Here is an 18,911-nt window from a genome sequence, read left to right on the forward strand (position 1 = left end):
ACAGTTGTAGGAAGGTTACTGCCTGAAGATTACACAAGGCAAAAGTTGTGAAAGAATACTTTAAATAAATATTCTTTCATTCATTAAAAATCGTCATCTGTTAGTTATCAAACACTTATCCTTCTTTCAGATTCAATAAAATCATTTTAACTCAAGAGTCTCTTTCATTCACACAGCAGTATTCCAACATCAAGCACTGCAGACTCACAAACCCAAAATGGCCGACTGCTCTCACCCTTCTCTCATTGTGTTATGTTGTTGCCCTGGCAACTGTCAGCCCCAGCCACTGGATGCCTTTCTCCATTATCCAGATCTTCATTACGGATCTATGCAGTGTCCATTATTGGCTCAGCTCGGGGCCTGGCTGAGCTGAATGACCTGCAGGAGCACAAACATATTCAGCCATTAGTCAAACCTGGCAACTCTGAGAGACATATGCGGGAAACATGGCAGAGCCGGGCAGAGAAGATCCCACACACAGGCACAAGTGGATGAGTCAGAGGTAATAACGCGCTGTGGGTTTGTCCCAGTTTGATTCACTAAAGATCTGCACAGTGTGAGCTTCAATATGAGAGGATAACAATCAAAGGAAATCATCCACATGGGTACAATATGCATATACAATTAGGCTTTAAAATAGCTTGAGAGTTACTTTGTCAGCTGATGTTTGTCATCCTGTGACTCACAGAGACTCCTGCTGTCCTCACTGTCCCCATGTGTCATCCATTTCCTTGAGGGGAGGCCCAGCAGAATGGCGAGATTGTTCTTTTATTGCCCCCTTTGCGCCCCCCACCCTATCTCGCTTAATTAAGCACATTCCTACTGATTATACACACACAGAGATATACACAATGGAGTGACACACACAGTCACACACAGGAAAAATACTTCAAATCAGTGATGTATAGCAGGGTTGTCCAAAGAGGGGAAGCAGTAGCAGACTGGGACTTGACAATGGACCGCCTGTGAGTGATAATAACATTAGTCAGACAGTCGGGACATGAGAGAGAATAACAGGCATCGTCACATCCTGACTGTGACACATGTACATGTACACAGGCACACTTATACAGTCTGAAGTCACACCTTCAAACACAAGCAAAAGACTGAATAACTGCACATTTCTTGAGTAGCCTCTTCATTCATTCAAAATTCTTCATACAATCTGAATCACCAACAAACATCTTGACCAAACAGTTAATCTTGACCTCCAACACATACTCAAAATGAACCACTTCCACGTGCCTTAAGCTTGTTGGACCGAAAAACTGGCAACAAATTTCATTCAGAAAGCACACTTTGTTACTCATAACACATTGACCTCAAAAACACTAACAACACGGAGCATTACATAAATGACAACCTTTATCTTTGATGTTTAAACTATTTTTCACATAAATAAATCATCATTTACAGAATAAATAAATCATCATTACAGAATACAGAATTGGGCTATAACTTTATTGACTAAACAAAATTCTATGCAACAAGAATTAATCATAAATGCACAACTTTACTTGAATATGTTTAATTTTTTTCTATTTCTTTGTGTATAGTTATTTACTACATTATAAATAAAAAGTTACAAAAATTTAAATAATTTCTAGAAAAAAAACATTTCCAAGCCACCCCATTCTGTCTGCTTGGTACTGATTTTTATTCTATTTGTAAGTATAGAAAAAAATATTTTTTCTGTATATTTAACATGGTTACAGAATAAAAAAAATGTCATCATGCTGCTTTTAATGTGTTTTGACATGAAAAATGGATATATTTTCTGCATATATATAGTTTTTTGCAGGTGATGTAGTATGAATGAGAAAAGAGGTCAAAAAGTGTAAAAGTAATTACAAGTGATTAACAGTTTGGTCCACAGAGACGATTTGTTGACCTGAAAGTGTGAAGAGTTTTGACAATGTGATTTCAGTTTTGATCACAATCACAATATTTTAGCTTCTCATCAGAATATTTAAGCAGAACGTAGAGCAGTGTTGCATTTCCTCTCTCACAGTGAGCTGCCAGGCAGGAGCAGAGAGGGGAGACACGGATCTCATTTCAAGCTGACGAGGATCACATCTGATCCATGTAAGAACAGACCAGGATGTGACGCAACAGCTGCTTGTGGCGGGACAGGAAGTGAGTTTCCGCGCCTCTTTTACTCATTTTTCCCTCCCATCAGTAGTCCAGCAAAAGGAAGGAACCCTCCCCCTCATTCTCCCTCTGACTTCCTCACTTCTTCCTCCCCTGGCCCCCTCCTTCCTCCATCCTGCAGCTGTCTCTGCAGTGTGCTGGGTCACCACATGTTGGAGGACAGAGCTCTGCTCTGTGGATATGCCCACTGGAAACACAGAGGGGATAAAGATCAGCTTAATCTGGACTTTGCCGGGGCACAACTCTGGGATGAAATGTATATGTTTACAGCCCCACAGATAAGTAAAGCAGGGCCTGAATCCTAGTGACACACTTAGTGGAGATTATATGTGAAAGTTTCCGAGACCCAGAAACAGACTGCAGTGGGTTAATGTGCAGTGCAGCAGCAGAGAGAAAAGACTGGATTGATGTTCCTTATAAAAAATTAACAGGGAGAGAATGGAATGGGATTTTTTTTCTGTTGGCACACTCAGCCAGCTCCAAAAATACTCTCTGACTGTCCCGCACGACAACAATTATCAAGGAATATTCACTGACATTCCATACATGCAGTCCTACATTTATAATCCTCTCTCTGCTTTGCTAAACACATCATGTTTAACATATTTCTTATATATTTCCAAAAGGCCTGTTTTCATTTATTATTTCAGCTGAGAGGAATGTGCCCATCCGGCAGACTTAACAGGGAGTTCAGTGGTCTTTGGCTGACGAAAGAAGAGGAGGCCATTGAGCGGGAGCACTGGAGCACTGGGGCCTGAACGTTGCTAAGGCTAACAGTACCCTGATTTAAAGAGACACAGTAATGTGCTGGCTGCTGGCTCGACTAAATCACAGAGATGGAGCTGTAGCAATGTGGAAGAACAACACAATGCTCCCTTTCAAAGCAGCAAACCCTTTTTCTCTTCTTCTGAAAAGCCCCCTCTCTACTCTCTCACTCTCCCCTCATCTTTGCCAAGAGTTCCCGCGCCTGTTTTCTCAGCTGGGAGGATGGAAATCAGACGGGGGGAGACTGGGAGACTGGGAGACAGGAATGAAGGGGGAAATAGTGTGGAACAGTGAGGGTTGAATTAAGGGTGACAGAGAAGCGGGGTTAATTGCCTCGTTATGATTTTGCTGCAGGAAGTTGGAGGGAGAGAAGATGAAAGGAAGAAATATGCTCTCATGCCTGTGTCAGGTGTCACTTTGTAAGGTTACAAGTCAAATGTTGTGAGTGTGCAGAACAAAGCAGGCGATCTGCTCAAAGGTAACAGGCAGAAAAAACAAAATGAAGAGCAATCTGATGCACTTAAATTTGGATTTTCACTCACTCAGCAAGACAGAACAATGTTGTGTTTGGAGGAGATCAAAAGCCTCCATCTGGTGCAATGTGGTTTGAGGGCATCTCCTGCCCCCACCCTGCCTCCACCAAATCTCCAACACACACACACACACACACACACACACACACAACCATAACCCCAATCCCTCTTTACATGCCCTACACCCCATAAACACCCCCTCCCCCGATGCAGCACTCACAGACACACACAGCTGCCACACCCCCAGCACAGACAGTGCAGAGTATCTAATCCATTTCCTCCACCACTGCGGTTGTCATGGAAACGCAAAATTCCCCATCTGAGTGACGAGAAGGAATGGAGCGAGGAGCGAGCAGGGAGGGAGTGAGAAGGGAAGCAGAGAATTGGATCTGTAAGGATGCAACAAAGAAGCCACTAAGCTAAAAATTCCTTTTCGGGTTTCTTACTTTACAGCTGTTTCCTTAACACTGTTACACAGGTGTGTGTGTGTGTGTGTGTGTGTGTGTGTGTGCAGTTAAATGTTGGCTCTGCATCTGAAGGATGCTGTGCTGCATGTATGAGATCTTGTACATGCCAAAGCATTAGCTAGAGAAGTAAGTGTGTGCTCTTTGTGTGTGTGTGCATTTTCAGAGGTCGGACACGCTGTGAATGTGCAGCGCCTCAGACATGCAGACTCTGACACAGAGACATGTCGACAACTCAGCGCCATGGCGACAGGTGTTGCCGCGGAAATGGTGCAGCTGCTGCATGGATATTTCAGGCTAATAAGCGTGCACCATCAAGCTCCTCTACGCTCCCTGCCCTCCCCTCCCCGCTGCTCTCCGCTCTGTTCCCTGAACCAACACACCCCGCCTGATACTGAAGCCTGGAATGCAAACTCTGAGGAGAGTCCATCTTGGACTGTGTTTGCACTGCGTTATTAGGGCCCGAGCAGGCAACAACCTGCGAGGTCCCTATTGTATTTCGAATGATTTTTTTTTCTTCTTCCCAAATGATTGCATTTTTCACTGCCTGAACATACCCCAAAACTCATGAAACTTTAAATATAAGTCACACCTGGTTATCCCCTGGTTAACCCCTTTACTTCTTTACATTTTTTAAATTGATTTTACTGTTTATAATTTTTAATTTTTAATTATTTAATTATTCAATTATTCAATTATTTAATTATTTAATTGTTTAATTATTTAATTATTTAATTATTTAATTATTTAATTATTTAATTATTTAATTATTTAATTTATGCGCTACTGCGCATGCGCGGCCCCGTCACGATACTGCGCATGCGCAGCCCCGTTACTCTACTGCGCATGCGCGGTTTTTCTGCGCATGCGCAGTATCGTGACGGGGCCGCGCATGCGCAGTATCGCGATAAAACCTGCGCAGTAGCGCGACGGGCCCGCGCATGCGCAGAAGCGTAGCGGGGCAGCGCATGCGCAGTAGTTCAACGAGGCCGTGCTTGCGCAGAAGAGCATTTTTAAAAAATAAAAAATAAAAAATAAAAAATAAAAAATAAAAAATAAAAAATAAAAAATAAAATAATAAAAATAAATAAATAAATAATCCAGTAGTTACCTGGATCAAGACACCAGGAAGTCTCTGCTCGCTAAGAAATATTTGGTCTTTCAAGTTCAGATAAAATGGATTGCATCACATGGAAAGAGCAGACTATCAGGTTCTCAAAGCTTCCATTCTTTATGCTGAGCTAAGCTCTGTACTTTGTCCACAAACATAAAATGGTACCAATCTTATCACCTACTTTTGTAAAGAAGCATATAACCATATTTCCCAAAAATATTAAACTATTCTTCTTCTCCTATTTTCTTGCAGAGCCCATCTGAAACAAAGTGACAAGGGCACAGACAAAAGACAACAGATAAACACAGAAACATTTCATGTATAATAACCAGTATTGTTGTATCTTTGGCAGGAATAAGATCCCTCCATTCCCAGTAAGAAACTGCTTTTAAATCTCAAAGCATGTACATATCCATAAATGATTTGCTGATGCTAGATTACAATAACCATTCTTATTTCTTTAATTAAACATGTTGATTGCAATGTGAGAAAGAAAATTTGAGCAGGAGTCAAAACTTTCCTATGCCCTCATGGAGATAAAGAAGAACTGGGAACAAGATTCCAATGTGCCAGCAGTTATTGCCCTGTGATATTAAGCAATGCATATGGACCTTTGTTCTTCATTATTAAAATCTCTAACTCAAACGTCTGGAATGAACAGACATCTAACCACGATCTACTGGCATCAAAACAGAATCGAGCAGTAATGGATCCAGGCAGAATAACTATATGAAAAAGCTGCATATTTGTGATCCACCAGGGAATAACAAACTGGACCAAACACATCTGAGGTCAACAAGTGGGATCATGGGAGTATTTAAAGATGCTGACAGTGGTCTGAAAGTCAGCAGTGTTGGTGGGATAAGGAGGACTCTGGGACAGGTGTTAAACCCATCAGTAGTGGAGGACACTGGACCATGGGAAGCACTCAAATGCAAGACATACCAGAGGTTTAAACCGATCCTTGTAAGAAATAAAGATGTAGAAGATATACACATTCCTATTGCATGAGGCCCTCTCTGGCATCTATTTATATAAACTATAAAAGAGCAAGAAAATCCATAAGCAGCCTCCTGACACAGACATGTAAGCCGGAGAGGATACAAACACATGAGCCATATTTGTTCTAGTTTCTGTGCTTTTTGACGCAGTGCAGTCAGACTGTGCACATTTAAACTTCCCAAGTCAATTCACAGTCTCATTTGGAAATCTGCATGAATCATGACTGGCTTGTTTGTATGAGTGTGTGTGTATCAACAGCATGCAGGAGAAACAACCCTCTGAGAGGATTAATTAGAAAATACTGCAGGACTTTCTGAGAAATTACAAAAAAAGGAGGAGGCAAGAGAGGAAAAACAAGCTCCAGTGCCCTAATTTACTGCTCTCATGGCACGTCACCCGCCCTCTCTCCATCTTTCTCTTTGTTCTCCACCTCCCATCATCTACTCTGCATTTCTATCAGCACACAAAACTCATTTAAGTGGTCAAAATCCTTTCATTCTTTTCTATTACTGTTCCTCCATCTTTCCTCATCTCTTTTTTTTTTACTAACCCAGATAGCCAGACACTCTATGCCCTAGATAAAATGGAGGTCTGTCAGTCTCCCTTTGTGACCCCGCCTTTCCTCGAGCCATCCATCCCTTCCCTGCCTTCCCTCCTCTCCCCCTTCAGTGACCTCTCGATGTTTCCCATCTAAGGTGCTGATGGAGGTCCAGAGAGCAGTTTGTGTCATTCGTGCGGCTGTGTCCATAAAGCTCAAATATTCATGTGCCCGCTCCGCGCCGAGCAACAACAGATGATGTCGGCCGGCAACAGACTCCCAGTTTCCATGGCAACCTCCACCATCCGTTTCCCCCATCCCCTTCTCTCTATGATTCAGTCGGGTGGTAGGAAAGGATGGTGGCGGTGGTGATTACTTCCCTGGTAACATGTAGCAACAGGGGGAGACATGTTAGCATCACATGGTGACGTGTAGAGGAAACTACAAATATTTTATGTTGATTAGAGAGAAGCAGAAGACAAAAGAGATGTGGTGACAATGAAAGAAAGACAAAAAACACAGAGGAGGACACCAAGACGAGTCTCCCCGTCCTACTGCCCTCCCTGCCAGCTCTTGTATCTCCTAGTCTCTTCCTCTGTGTCGCCTCTTTGTCCTTTCTCTCCCCCCCCACATGAAGAAGCAGCCTGGCACAGGGACTGTAAGCTGCTTACTATAATACAGCTTCACAATGCCTCTTAATACTCCTCTTTTACCCCCCACTCATCCACCCAGCCTGTCTGCAAAATGGATTGTAATGCAGTTCACTGCCCCCTGTCCCCATGTACTTCTTTCCAGTGGGTGACTCTGGGATGTAGCTTTTCTGAACAGGAAGTCGCAGCACCCTTCCTCTCTGCAGAACTAAGTCTTTGCAATAGACTTTAATGCAGCACTTGACCCCTCTGTCCTTTACACTATTAGTATAGAGGGGTGATTCATTCTGCTGCACGGTCCAGCTGTAACTGTCCACCAATCTCAGTTCTGTCATTGTTTACAGCCCTGATCTTTTCTTCTCATCGCCTCTGGTAAAATCTCTATTTTATGCCTGACTGAGTAACATCCACTCTGTTATTGTCCATGCACTGTCTTTTCAGCCGCAGCTATAGCATGTTCACGTCTGTGGTTCCTTTGTCTATGTAGGTCATCTCTACCTCTGCATTTTTCTTTGTTTTAATTCTATATCTTTACTCTGGTAATGCCACCTCAGCCTCTGCTTTAAGGTGAAAGAGAGCAGAGGAGAAAATCATAAAATACATTAAGCTCAGCATGAAAGGGGAGGACATTAAGGAGAGAAGTGAGTGCATAGAGGAGTGTCATTGAAAAATAAAATAAATATGAAGGGGGGATGATGAGAAGAGGAAGAGACATGAGAGAGGAAACAAAGTGAGCAGACAGAAAGGTGAGAAAAACAGAAGAGACAGACATAGAGGAAAATAGAAATCAAGGAAAGCCGGGTATGGGGGCTGATTTTTGCCAGCAGGAGGTAAGTGTAACCATGGTTACCAGGCAAAGGAGTGATGTCATCGCCTCTAATAGGTGCTTGGTATTGTGGGGATATTTTGGGGGTTGGCAGTCTCAGTCTATTCTTCATCCTCAGCACTTTATTTTCACACATCAGTCGGAAAATAGCATTTATCCTGTGACTGAGTTTGTGTTTTGAGAAATTTAGAGTTTAATTTAGCCTTTACAGATAATAAAAGATGTGAACTGGCTCAGCACCAGACACTCCCAGTGTGTGCCAACTTCATTATTACCTTGCAGTTTCTCCCCTAAAAGCCTTTTACTGAATCTTTTCCTCCAAACTTGTTTCTTATCCCTCACACATAGAAAGTGATGAAGAATCTGCCCTATCATTATTACGAAACTGTGACGTATTGTCATTTTTCATTGCATGAATTTATAAAATCAATTAATTATTTAGTCAATAAAATTTTAGCAAATTATTTTTAATTAGCTCTTAATTGTTTTCTGTATCATAATCAACTTCTAAAGAACAAGAAAGTAAATGAGAAAGTTTGTGTGTTTCCACATTTCATGTAGATCACAAAGGTCGACGTGAAAAATATGGAAGTCTGCACTTATTTCTACATAATAATCTGCAAGAATCAGACTGTGACCACAAAAAGGTTTGTGAAAGAATCATGACTCAGATTGATCAACAATAAAACTGGTCAGGGTTGTGATCAAAAGCATTTTGAGAGGTTTAAATATCTGTCAGAATCCACTCTGTTTAACCTCTAAATGTCATTGTGGATGATATTCACCCTACATTCACCCTCTTGAGATGAGGTTATGTCTTATATAGGACAAAAACACACACGCATGCACGCGCACACACACATGTAGACATGCTTGTAAGACATGCATGCACGCACAATCACACACACACACACACACACACACACACACACACAGACATTGACCACACCCAGAAATGTATTGCCCCCAGAGGAAATCAGACTGCTGCAGGCTCAGCTAATGTAGGTCAATTGACTGACAACTGCTCTACCTCCATCAATGTGAATGGACAGATAGGGGGCAGGAGGGAAGAACACACTTAAAGACACAACTCCCTTGAGTTATATCCTTCCTTCCACAATGACATGAATATTTAACCACTGAAAGTGAAATCAAAGTGAAACTAAAAACAAAATGCATGTGTGTGTTTGTTTGTTTGTGTGTATGTACAGTAGTGTTCAATAAAATAGCAGTCCAATGTCCGGGTTTTTATTATATTTTTTATTGCTACATGGCAAACAAGGTACCAGTAGGTGCAGTAGATTCTCAGAAAACCAACAAGACCCAGCATTCGTGATATGCAGCTCTTACGGCTGTGCAATTGGTCAATTAGTTGAAAGGGGTGTGTTCAAAAGTATAGCAGTATCTGCTGTTGACTTTACAAACACAAAACTATTTCGTACAAACTTTTTTGTTTCTAGGATTTAGCAAACCTGTGAATCACTAAATTAATATTTAGTTGTATGACCACAACTGCTTCACATCTGTGTGGCAACCAACTTATGGCACCTTTCAGCTGTTATTCCACTCCAAGATTATTTAACAGCATTCCACAATTCATTTACATTTCTTGGTTTTGCTTCAGAAACAGCATTTTTGATGTCACCCCACAAGTTCTCAATTGGATTAAGGTCTGGGGATTGGGCTGGCCACTCCATAACATCAATGTTGTTGGTTTGGAATCAAGATTTTGCTGGTTTACTAGTGTATTTGGGGTCATTGTCTTGTTGAAACATCCATTTCAAGGGCATGTCCTCTCCAGCATAAGGCAACATGACCTCTTATTTTGGCATTTTGACATATGCAAACTGATCCATGATCCCTGGTATGCGATAAATAGGCCCAACACCATAGTAAGAGAAACATGCCCATATCATGATGCTGCACCACCATGCTTCACTGTCTTCACTGTGTACTGGGGCTTGAATTCAGAGTTTGGGGCTCGTCTCACAAACTGTCTGTGGCCCTTGGACCCAAAAAGAACAATTTTACTCTCATCAGTCCACAAAATGTTCCTCCATTTCTCTTTAGGCCAGTTGATGTGTTCTTTGGCAAATTGTAACTTCTTCTGCACATGCCTTTTTTTTTAACAGAGGGACTTTGTGGGGGATTCTTGTAAATAGATTAGCTTCACACAGACGTCTTCTAACTGTCACAGCACTTACAGGTAACTCCAGACTGTCTCTGATCATCCTGGAGCTGATTTTTGGCTGAGCCTTTGTCATTCTGCTTATTCTTCCATCAATTTTGATGGTTGTCTTCTGTTTTCTGCCACGTGTCTCTGGTTTTGCTCTCCATTTTAAAGCATTGGAGATCATCTTAGCTGAACAGCCTATAATTGTTTGCACCTCTTTATAAGTTTTCCCCTCTCCAATCAACTTTTTAATCAAAGTTCGCGGTTGTTCTGAACAATGTCTTGAACGACCCATTTTCCTCAGGCTTTCAAAGAGAAATGCATGTTCAACAAGTGCTGGCTTCATCCTTAAATAGAGGCCACCTGATTCACACCTGTTTTTTTCACAAAATGAATGACCTCACTGATTGAATGCCACACTGCTATATTTTTTAACATACCCCTTTCAACTAATTGCCCAATTGCACAGCCTTAAGAGCGTGCATATCACGAATGCTGGGTCTTGTTGGTTTTCTGAGAATCTCCTGCACCTACTGGTACCTTGTTTGCCATGTAGCAATAATAAATATACTAAAAACCTGGATTAATCTGGTTAGTCATATTGGACTGCTTTTATATTGAACACTACTGTGTGGTGTGTGTGTGTGTGTGTGTGTGTGTGTGTGTGTGTGTGTGTGTGTGTGTGTGTGTGTGTGTACATGGAAACATGCAGTAAACAAACAGGATGATCTCATCAAACGGGTCAGGGGCTCAGATCCTTGTGATCAGAGCCTGACCAGTCAAGACAGACACAACAGCCTCGGGCCTTCAACATCTTTGCATCACTGTTATCAGTCACTGTCTACTGCGCCACCACACTTTGTGCCAATTTTTGTTTCACAATAAAGTCTATTATATCTGTTGATTGAAAAAAAAGGCCCTGAGAGAACATGTGGTTTATCCCGTCACAACAAAGCATCTTAAGGAGCAGCAATGAAGCCCACAAACAGGGCAGCATTATGATCTCTGGATCAGTGTATGCAGGGACAGAATCATTACTATTTTTTATGAACCACAAACCACTACACATTCCACTCCTATCTTCTGCTAGATTTAAAATTTTCTGTATTTTTTAAATTTAATTTGCTTACCACCTCGTCTCAAGTCTTCAAAACAGCATGACATTCATTTGATAAATGATGCTTCCATTAAGAATAAAATAGACAATAACTCAGTGTATCCATTAGGGCGTGGCTACCTTGTGATTGACTGTGATTGTCTTATAACTTTGACCCTTTCACAGTGTGTTTTCACTTCATGAAAGTCAATTGTAACATTTTGGGTGCAAAAAATGTCTTGTTAATCATTCGGTTGTGAAAAAGACACTAAGAAGTCGGCTGTTTATTTCCTGATTATGGATACACCTTGATCACTTCTGGTTTAAAAACAGAAAGATGCCGACGGCTAAAGTGCCAAATTCAAGGCTCCAAACTTTTAGTCGACAAAGCAACAGGTGACATCACTGTGACTAAGCCCTCTTCTTTTATAGTCTACAGTACTGACCAGTATTTACAGGCAGTTGAAGAACTATGAAAGGAGACACGACGATATGACTGCATGACTAAGGTTTCAATTCAGCACACTTACATTCACATACTATACACTGTGGACACAAAAACAAATTTTCACAAAGATTAAGAACTTTAGGAACCACAGCTCACACTCAAGTGTTAGCTTACAGCACTACATGGCACTAGGTTGTCAACTTGTGACTATACGTTGTTGGTGTCAGGTTTCTTTGTCCACCATTAGTATTTGTTTACAATACATGTAAAACTGCTTGTGTGCATGTAAGAGAAAAAGAAAAGGGTGTGTTATAGAAAGAGAGAGAGCAGTGTGGTCATACATGTGGCTGTGTGACCCCTTGGTGCTTATTGATATTCTGTTTGCATCAGCCTCCAGCACAGCCTGCAGAGCAGACAGACCCTCCTCTCTCTAAATCTCTCACATATTTAGGGGAGAAATCCATCCCCAGAGAGAGACGATGATCCGCTATATGAGCCATGACATTGTGGATTAGGGGAAAGAAAATGCTTAAAAAATGAAAATTGCGGGTGGTGGCACGATTCATGTGTACTGAAGTGGTTTAGGGATTGTGGGGTTCATGGTGAATTTGGGCAGAGGGAGATCAGCACGCCTTAAAAATGTACGGGAGTCTGCAAAAATGGCGACAAATGAGTCTGTTGGTGTGTTAATGAATGTTGGATCAGATGTTTCTAACAGTTTCATCATGCTAGCTGACTGCAGAAGAAAAAGCTAGTTTTCCAAATCAGTAGATAATAAGGAGAGAAAAGTAAGGGAGAAAAGAGAATAAATGTAAAAGTAAAGCTAACAAGGAGAAATGAGAGTGGGCCTTAAATCTTCAGCCTCTGTTAATAAAACATAAAGCCGGTTCAAACTTTTCAACATTTTGTTAAAAAGCCACACAGCATTATCCTAAACAGTTGTTTTGCTAATAATGCTCAATTCTCTTAACAAAAGCCCCATCTGCTATTTAATGGGATTTAATGCTTAGGTTGTCTCTCTATGTTGGGTGTCTCCAGATCTGACACACACACACACACACACACACACACACACACAGACACACAGACACACACACACACACACACACACACACACACACACACACACAGACACACACACACACAAACCGCAAAGTCCTTTAATGTCACAGGCAGAAGTTCATGCTGATATGCAGGACATGCCGACTGTTTTTCCCAGCAGACACACATCACATTGCTTTAGTATGGGACACGCTTCACTTCCAGATGAACAGACACACAAATGAGACACAAACTGAGGACAAATAGGCAGAAAAATCAGATGACAGGCAGATGTTGGATGGAGAAATAATCAGACAAAAAGAGGAAGCCAGGAAGAAGAGAGCAAAGAGGAAGGATAGACAGAACAACAAGTAAGGATGCAGGGACATATAAGGAGAAACTGGACTATATATTGAAGTAACTCAACTGATAGGAATGTGCATGGAGACAGAAGCACACAGACTGACACAGATTTCTACATAAGACAGGCAGACAGTGTTTTTATCTTTGCACCCTGGTGCTTCAGGGTGAGCTGGGCAGCGCTCTGATGATGGAGATGTCACTCAGCGGTGTGATGGCACAGCCAATCGGTTGACACTCACTGGCCCATGTTAATTGTCTGCTAATTGTGTGTCACATGAAGAGTGTTATACAAGCAGCCAAGTAATTTGATCAAGGGGATATTATTAAGATATGATGACCGATGCAGGGAGAGGCACATTTACACGCTAAGAAGCAGACGTGTGAATTTATGCCCTCGCTTGCAGGCAAATTCAAAGTGATGCAAATGAGAACACAAATGCACAGACACACCTCAGATATCTATGCAGTCACACCTACTAACATTCAAAAACAGTTAAAGATGTTTTTTGTATTCTTCAGGAGTCACTCAAACACTGTTTCTCTGGAGTTTAAATGCCACAGTAGTGTGTATTTCTCTCCTGAAGCAGCAGGGAAGTTGAGAAATGGCCAATCTAAACAAATGAAGTGAGACTTTAATCCACAGTTCTCAGAAATGGAGCCTGAGAGAAGCTGTGGAGTGTACAGCCAAGTTAAAGACAAATGAAACACATCTATTTCAGAGCCCTGACAACGTGGAGGCTAATAGCAGCCAAACACACACACACACACACAAAACTTCTGGGTTTGAGGAAAAGAGTTAGATGTAGAAGAGAGAAGGAAATACCACTGGAGAGTAAACATGCAGAATATAAAACATAATATGTTGTGTGCATGTAAATCATTTGTTTTCTTCTCTCCACAGAGGTCACATCTAACACTCCCTCCCTCCTCCCATCCTCCAGGAGGCAGAGGGGTGGCAGATATGCTCCGAGGTTCACTTTGCTACCTGGAGACCGACAGCCTCCCTCAGCCAGCCAATCAGAGGCTGTGAAAAACAGACTCCTGCGCAGCCATTGGTCCACTGCTCCAGAGAACTCATTCCACTATCAATGGCTGTGTCATTGTGTCGTCTGGCAGTGCTGAAGCCAATTATACTGCCCCCGTTCTTTGTTCAGACCTCTTTTCTCCACCAGACCCCCTTCACGCATATAAGGGCAAAGACACACACACACACACACACACACACACGTAGACACACATGCATACAAATCTCCCCCGACTACCCAGAATGTCACAACGAGAGACTGAAGGAGTCTGGGAATCAGGAGGACCTGAAACTCATAGTAATTAGACATCACTATAGATTAATTAAACCTATATTTTTGAAATGACAATAACCAGATTAAACCACAATAAACAGATAGAATAATTTCAAACAGTTCAGTCAAAAGGAACAAAAACCTACATTTATTACTCTCATGCAAACCTTAAGCACAATTCTTCTACTGGTAGCTTTCCAGCCCTGCCCTCCAAAAATGTATTTTGTGCAACTACAGTATGAAACAAGAAACAAATAAAAAACTACTGACTGCTAACACCAGTATGCTCACAATGGTTTACAATGTTTACCATTTTATTTTTAGCAAGTGCAGACTGCTCTCATTCCCCGGTCATCAAACGCTGACCCTTTGGTCCCTCGTCTGACATAAACGTACATGGCACCCTTTAACGTTGGCAGCATTAAATCTTTTCTTTTTTAATAAAAGTGGTACAGTTTCTAACTTTGACACATTTGATGCAGACTAGTGTGAGCTTCAATACGAGGACTTCACACTGTGCTTTATCCACCAAATGCTACTGTCTGGCAAAAGTGAAAGCTAGCTGAATGTTCAGTAACCATACAGAGAAAAACTAAATAGTTGAGGTGTGCAGGGCAGCAGTTGTGCCACCTGTTGTAATTAACATGGGCTTCATCATAGTCTACAAGATGACCTCTGTCTGAGTGTAGAACACTTATGACTCATGCGACTTTCAGCCAAAAAATTCAGTCCTGTTGAAACACTGCCAGCAGGATGACACAGCATAGCCATAAGAAGTGTGAGAGACCTTTAATAAACAGCTATTGAAGTCATATAAGACAAGACTCTCTGCTTTCAGATACATGGACCCTTTTGTAATCTTCTCTGTGATAAACCTTCAAACTAAAGTTAGAAAAAAAGTTTGTTTTCTGCTTTCTTGCAGATCCCTGTGGCTATCATGAACAGCATGTGCTCACATGTTTACACAGACACGTGTAGTGTGTGTAAACACAGTCACAAGCAGAGTGTAACATGGTACATACAACACACACACCATGAACACACCTACAGGCTCCTCAGGGATGTAAATGTCCCGGACAAATGCAAAGAGAGACAACAAACACAACCAAACAGAAACAGAGGCAGGTAGTCTGCTCTCAGCTGCTCCCACAGTGCTGCTGGTGTGAAAAACGTCCTCCGCTTTGTAATCCAAAAAATTCCACTTGTCAGTTCATTGCTCCATCACCACAAGCCTTCTTCTCTCCATTTCAATCCACCATCCTCTTTTATCTGCTCTACTATATGTTCATTTCATTTATTCTATAAGCACTTCACTGTTTTTAATTACAACTCTCATCCTCTCCCTCCCTCTGTTTCAGACTCTTAAAGTCACTCATGATCTCTTCTCTAGGATTAAGGAGACCTCTTTACAATACTGTTTCCATTTTACTGTGTAAATCATCTGTTTGTTGTAAGCTTTCCGCCTCCTTGCTTTTAATAGCCCCCTGGTCCTCCACCCTGTCTTATCTCCACATTTCCTTCATTCACAGTGGACATACATACAAAAGGTTCATGTTTGTCTCCTGGGAGAATTTAAGTTCTTCTTTGTGCAGAGGGAGACGCAGAGTCGTGTCAAGAGTTTTAAGGAAGGAAAACAAATGTGCAAACATTAGAGTTTTTGCTGCAAATTAAGTGAACACCCCTGTAAAAGACTTGGCTGGTGTCATCATACAGTATTTGTGTTTTTATTTATTTATAGAAAGTACATAAAACACCTGTGGTGATTTCCAGGAGCACTAGCTGTAAAATCTTGAAGTGTCTGAGGCCTTTTAAGTTATTTTGAGGAAATAAGGTGAAATAAGGAAAAAAGGTGACCATGATGTCACCCATTGGTTTGTGGACACCTGTTTTGGAGCCTCAAGTTTGATATTTTGGTCATAGCCATCTTGGTTTGTTGGAGCCAGAAGAGATTATATTTGGACGAGAGGGGGGAGCTGACTGAGAACCTGAGGACACTATTTACGCCAACCTCTGCACGCTCCCAGGATGCTGTGGTAGCAAGGTTTCAATATCGTGTAGCCATGCCCTAAAACTTACTCTGCTTTTCTATTTTACTCTAAATCTGACCACAATTAATAAAATGAATATCTGAGTAAAACCACAATAGGTATATTTAAAAGGTACATTTCTATTTTATCAAAGCAGGTATTATAAAGCATAAAAGGGGGGTAATAATGAATTTCAGGCAATCTGCAATATCAGCATTTAATCAAAGACAGAAACTTTCTGCATCCAACAACAGGGCCATAAAAGTCATCAGTGCAGTATAAACATAGAGCGACACACAAAATCACTTCAGGAAGGCTCATGTGGATAACATAAGGAACACACATGCACACAGTGAAAAGCAAAGAGCTACTGGCCCTGTTATAGTTTCACTTTGATTAGGATCAGATGCTCCAGAATGAGATTTCTGTCTTCAAAGAGACAGGAAGAGTGACAAAGACGCACACATGGATACAAAGAAATGAAACGACGCACAGACATTTTGATTCGCCATCGTCTTTAGTGTTGAGCCAGAGTCATAACTGCCTGTGGCCTTCATATGTGTGTGTGCCCAAAACACACGATCGTAAATGATGAAAGGAAGTTGAGGCTTTCTGGTTAAATTAACGGGGCAGTTAATGAGGTGAAAGGACGGCTGCAGCAGCTCAGGTTCACTAAAGAGCAGAGGCCTTCGTTCACAGTGCAGAGAAGGGAAATTAATTCCTTATTCTCCAGGTGTTTGACATGAGATGACTTCCAAAAACAGAACTCATTATTTTCTCTCTGACGTCAGAGATGAGACGGCATTAGTTAATGTTCCATTTAAAACGAGGAGGAATCCAATTTGTGCACTAAAAGTATGTTTGAACAGTTTGACCCCTAATTAAAATGATTGCTTTAACTGTGGATAAATCTTGAAATAAGAAGACAGCTATATTTCTATTTGTATATGGTAGCTCTACACACAGGTAAAAATAATCAGCCCTCAAACTTTGCTGATACTGAGGTACATTATCCAGAACCTGAGTTCTCTATTCAGCTTTCCCTGCAGTTTTATTGCACAATAACCTGCTGTCTTGACTGGCTGAGTGAGTGAAGTTTATCATCTTCACTAACATAGACTGACCTGTACACTGAGCAAAGGAGAGTAAAAAGGAAATTCCCTTATCAGATGGATTTAGTTTAAACAGTACCACCAGAGAATAAAGGACATGATTGATGTTTCTCTTCTTCTGATTAAACAAAAAGCAGATGCAAAGTTTCAGTCTGAAGAAGCTGCAGCCAGAGAGAATATCAGAAAGATTTAGGGGATGTGGAAGGAGAGATCTTTAAAGAAAGGAATCAACTCACCACCAGGGAAACATCTCCAGCTATTTTGGGCATACATCCTGTATGCCTGTAGCCAGTATGATGCAGCAGGGTATTCCCAGAACGGGCCTGTGCCGGCTAGACTGACCACTACAGGGAGGAGATCAGTGCAAGTCATGACCTTTCATAGTTTTAAGTTATGAGACTGCACGTTTGTAACTGTAGTCATGTTGTGTACACAAGTGTTCTAAACTTGATGTGGAACTGTCTCAATGAAGTTGCAAGAAAGAAATAAAAAGTTGCAGTGTTGCAGAAAAGACTGATGCAAAGGGTACACCTAGGCACCATCATTCTTTCAGATGCATTTTATGAATTGAGGCATTCTTCAAGATGACCTGAGATTGATTTCTGGGGTCATGGGCAGGAGGAGAGGGGAGACAAGGAGGCACAAAATAAACAAATGAGAAGAACCCTTAGAGGAGCAAAGAAGGATGCATTATTAGAGACAGTGAGAGAATAGAAATGGAGAGGGGATGCAAATTATTTTTAAAAAACCAGCAGAAGGTATCAGCTGTTCTCTCTCCCTCTCACACACAAGTTAAAGTGAGAGATCATGTCTGACGCTGGCAATCAATGTTGGAAAATATCTCTGGAAACTGTGTCCCTGTTGCCATGGAAAATCATGGAATTTATCTGTTAAAATAATGGGCTAAACTGTTTATTCATTCTTCCGTCGTCTTTTGCCAATAAAACAAGAGATTCAGTGCAGAGTGCAGAATCGGTATTTTACTGCACAATGTGTTTAGAAGGAAGGAGGGGAGTGAGTGTATGGAGATATCTGCTGCAAAAGGAATTTACTTTGGCAAAAACAACGGAGCTAGAAATCTCACACACCGACATGATCACATTTACACATCACCACCAGGACATTACAAAATAACGAGCCAGTCACATAATTAAATTACTTAAGACATTTTTAATAGTTCTGTGTAGCAAACAGAATGACTATGTGCTTTGTTCTGTATACATAAGCAAAGGAAAAAAAAAATCTTGTCTCCATTCAAATACATTAAAATAATAATCAACCATAAAAATTCACATAGAAAAAAAATATCT

The sequence above is a fragment of the Centropristis striata genome, chromosome 12, assembly GCF_030273125.1.
Source record: "Centropristis striata isolate RG_2023a ecotype Rhode Island chromosome 12, C.striata_1.0, whole genome shotgun sequence".
In the NCBI taxonomy this organism is placed as follows: domain Eukaryota; kingdom Metazoa; phylum Chordata; class Actinopteri; order Perciformes; family Serranidae; genus Centropristis; species Centropristis striata.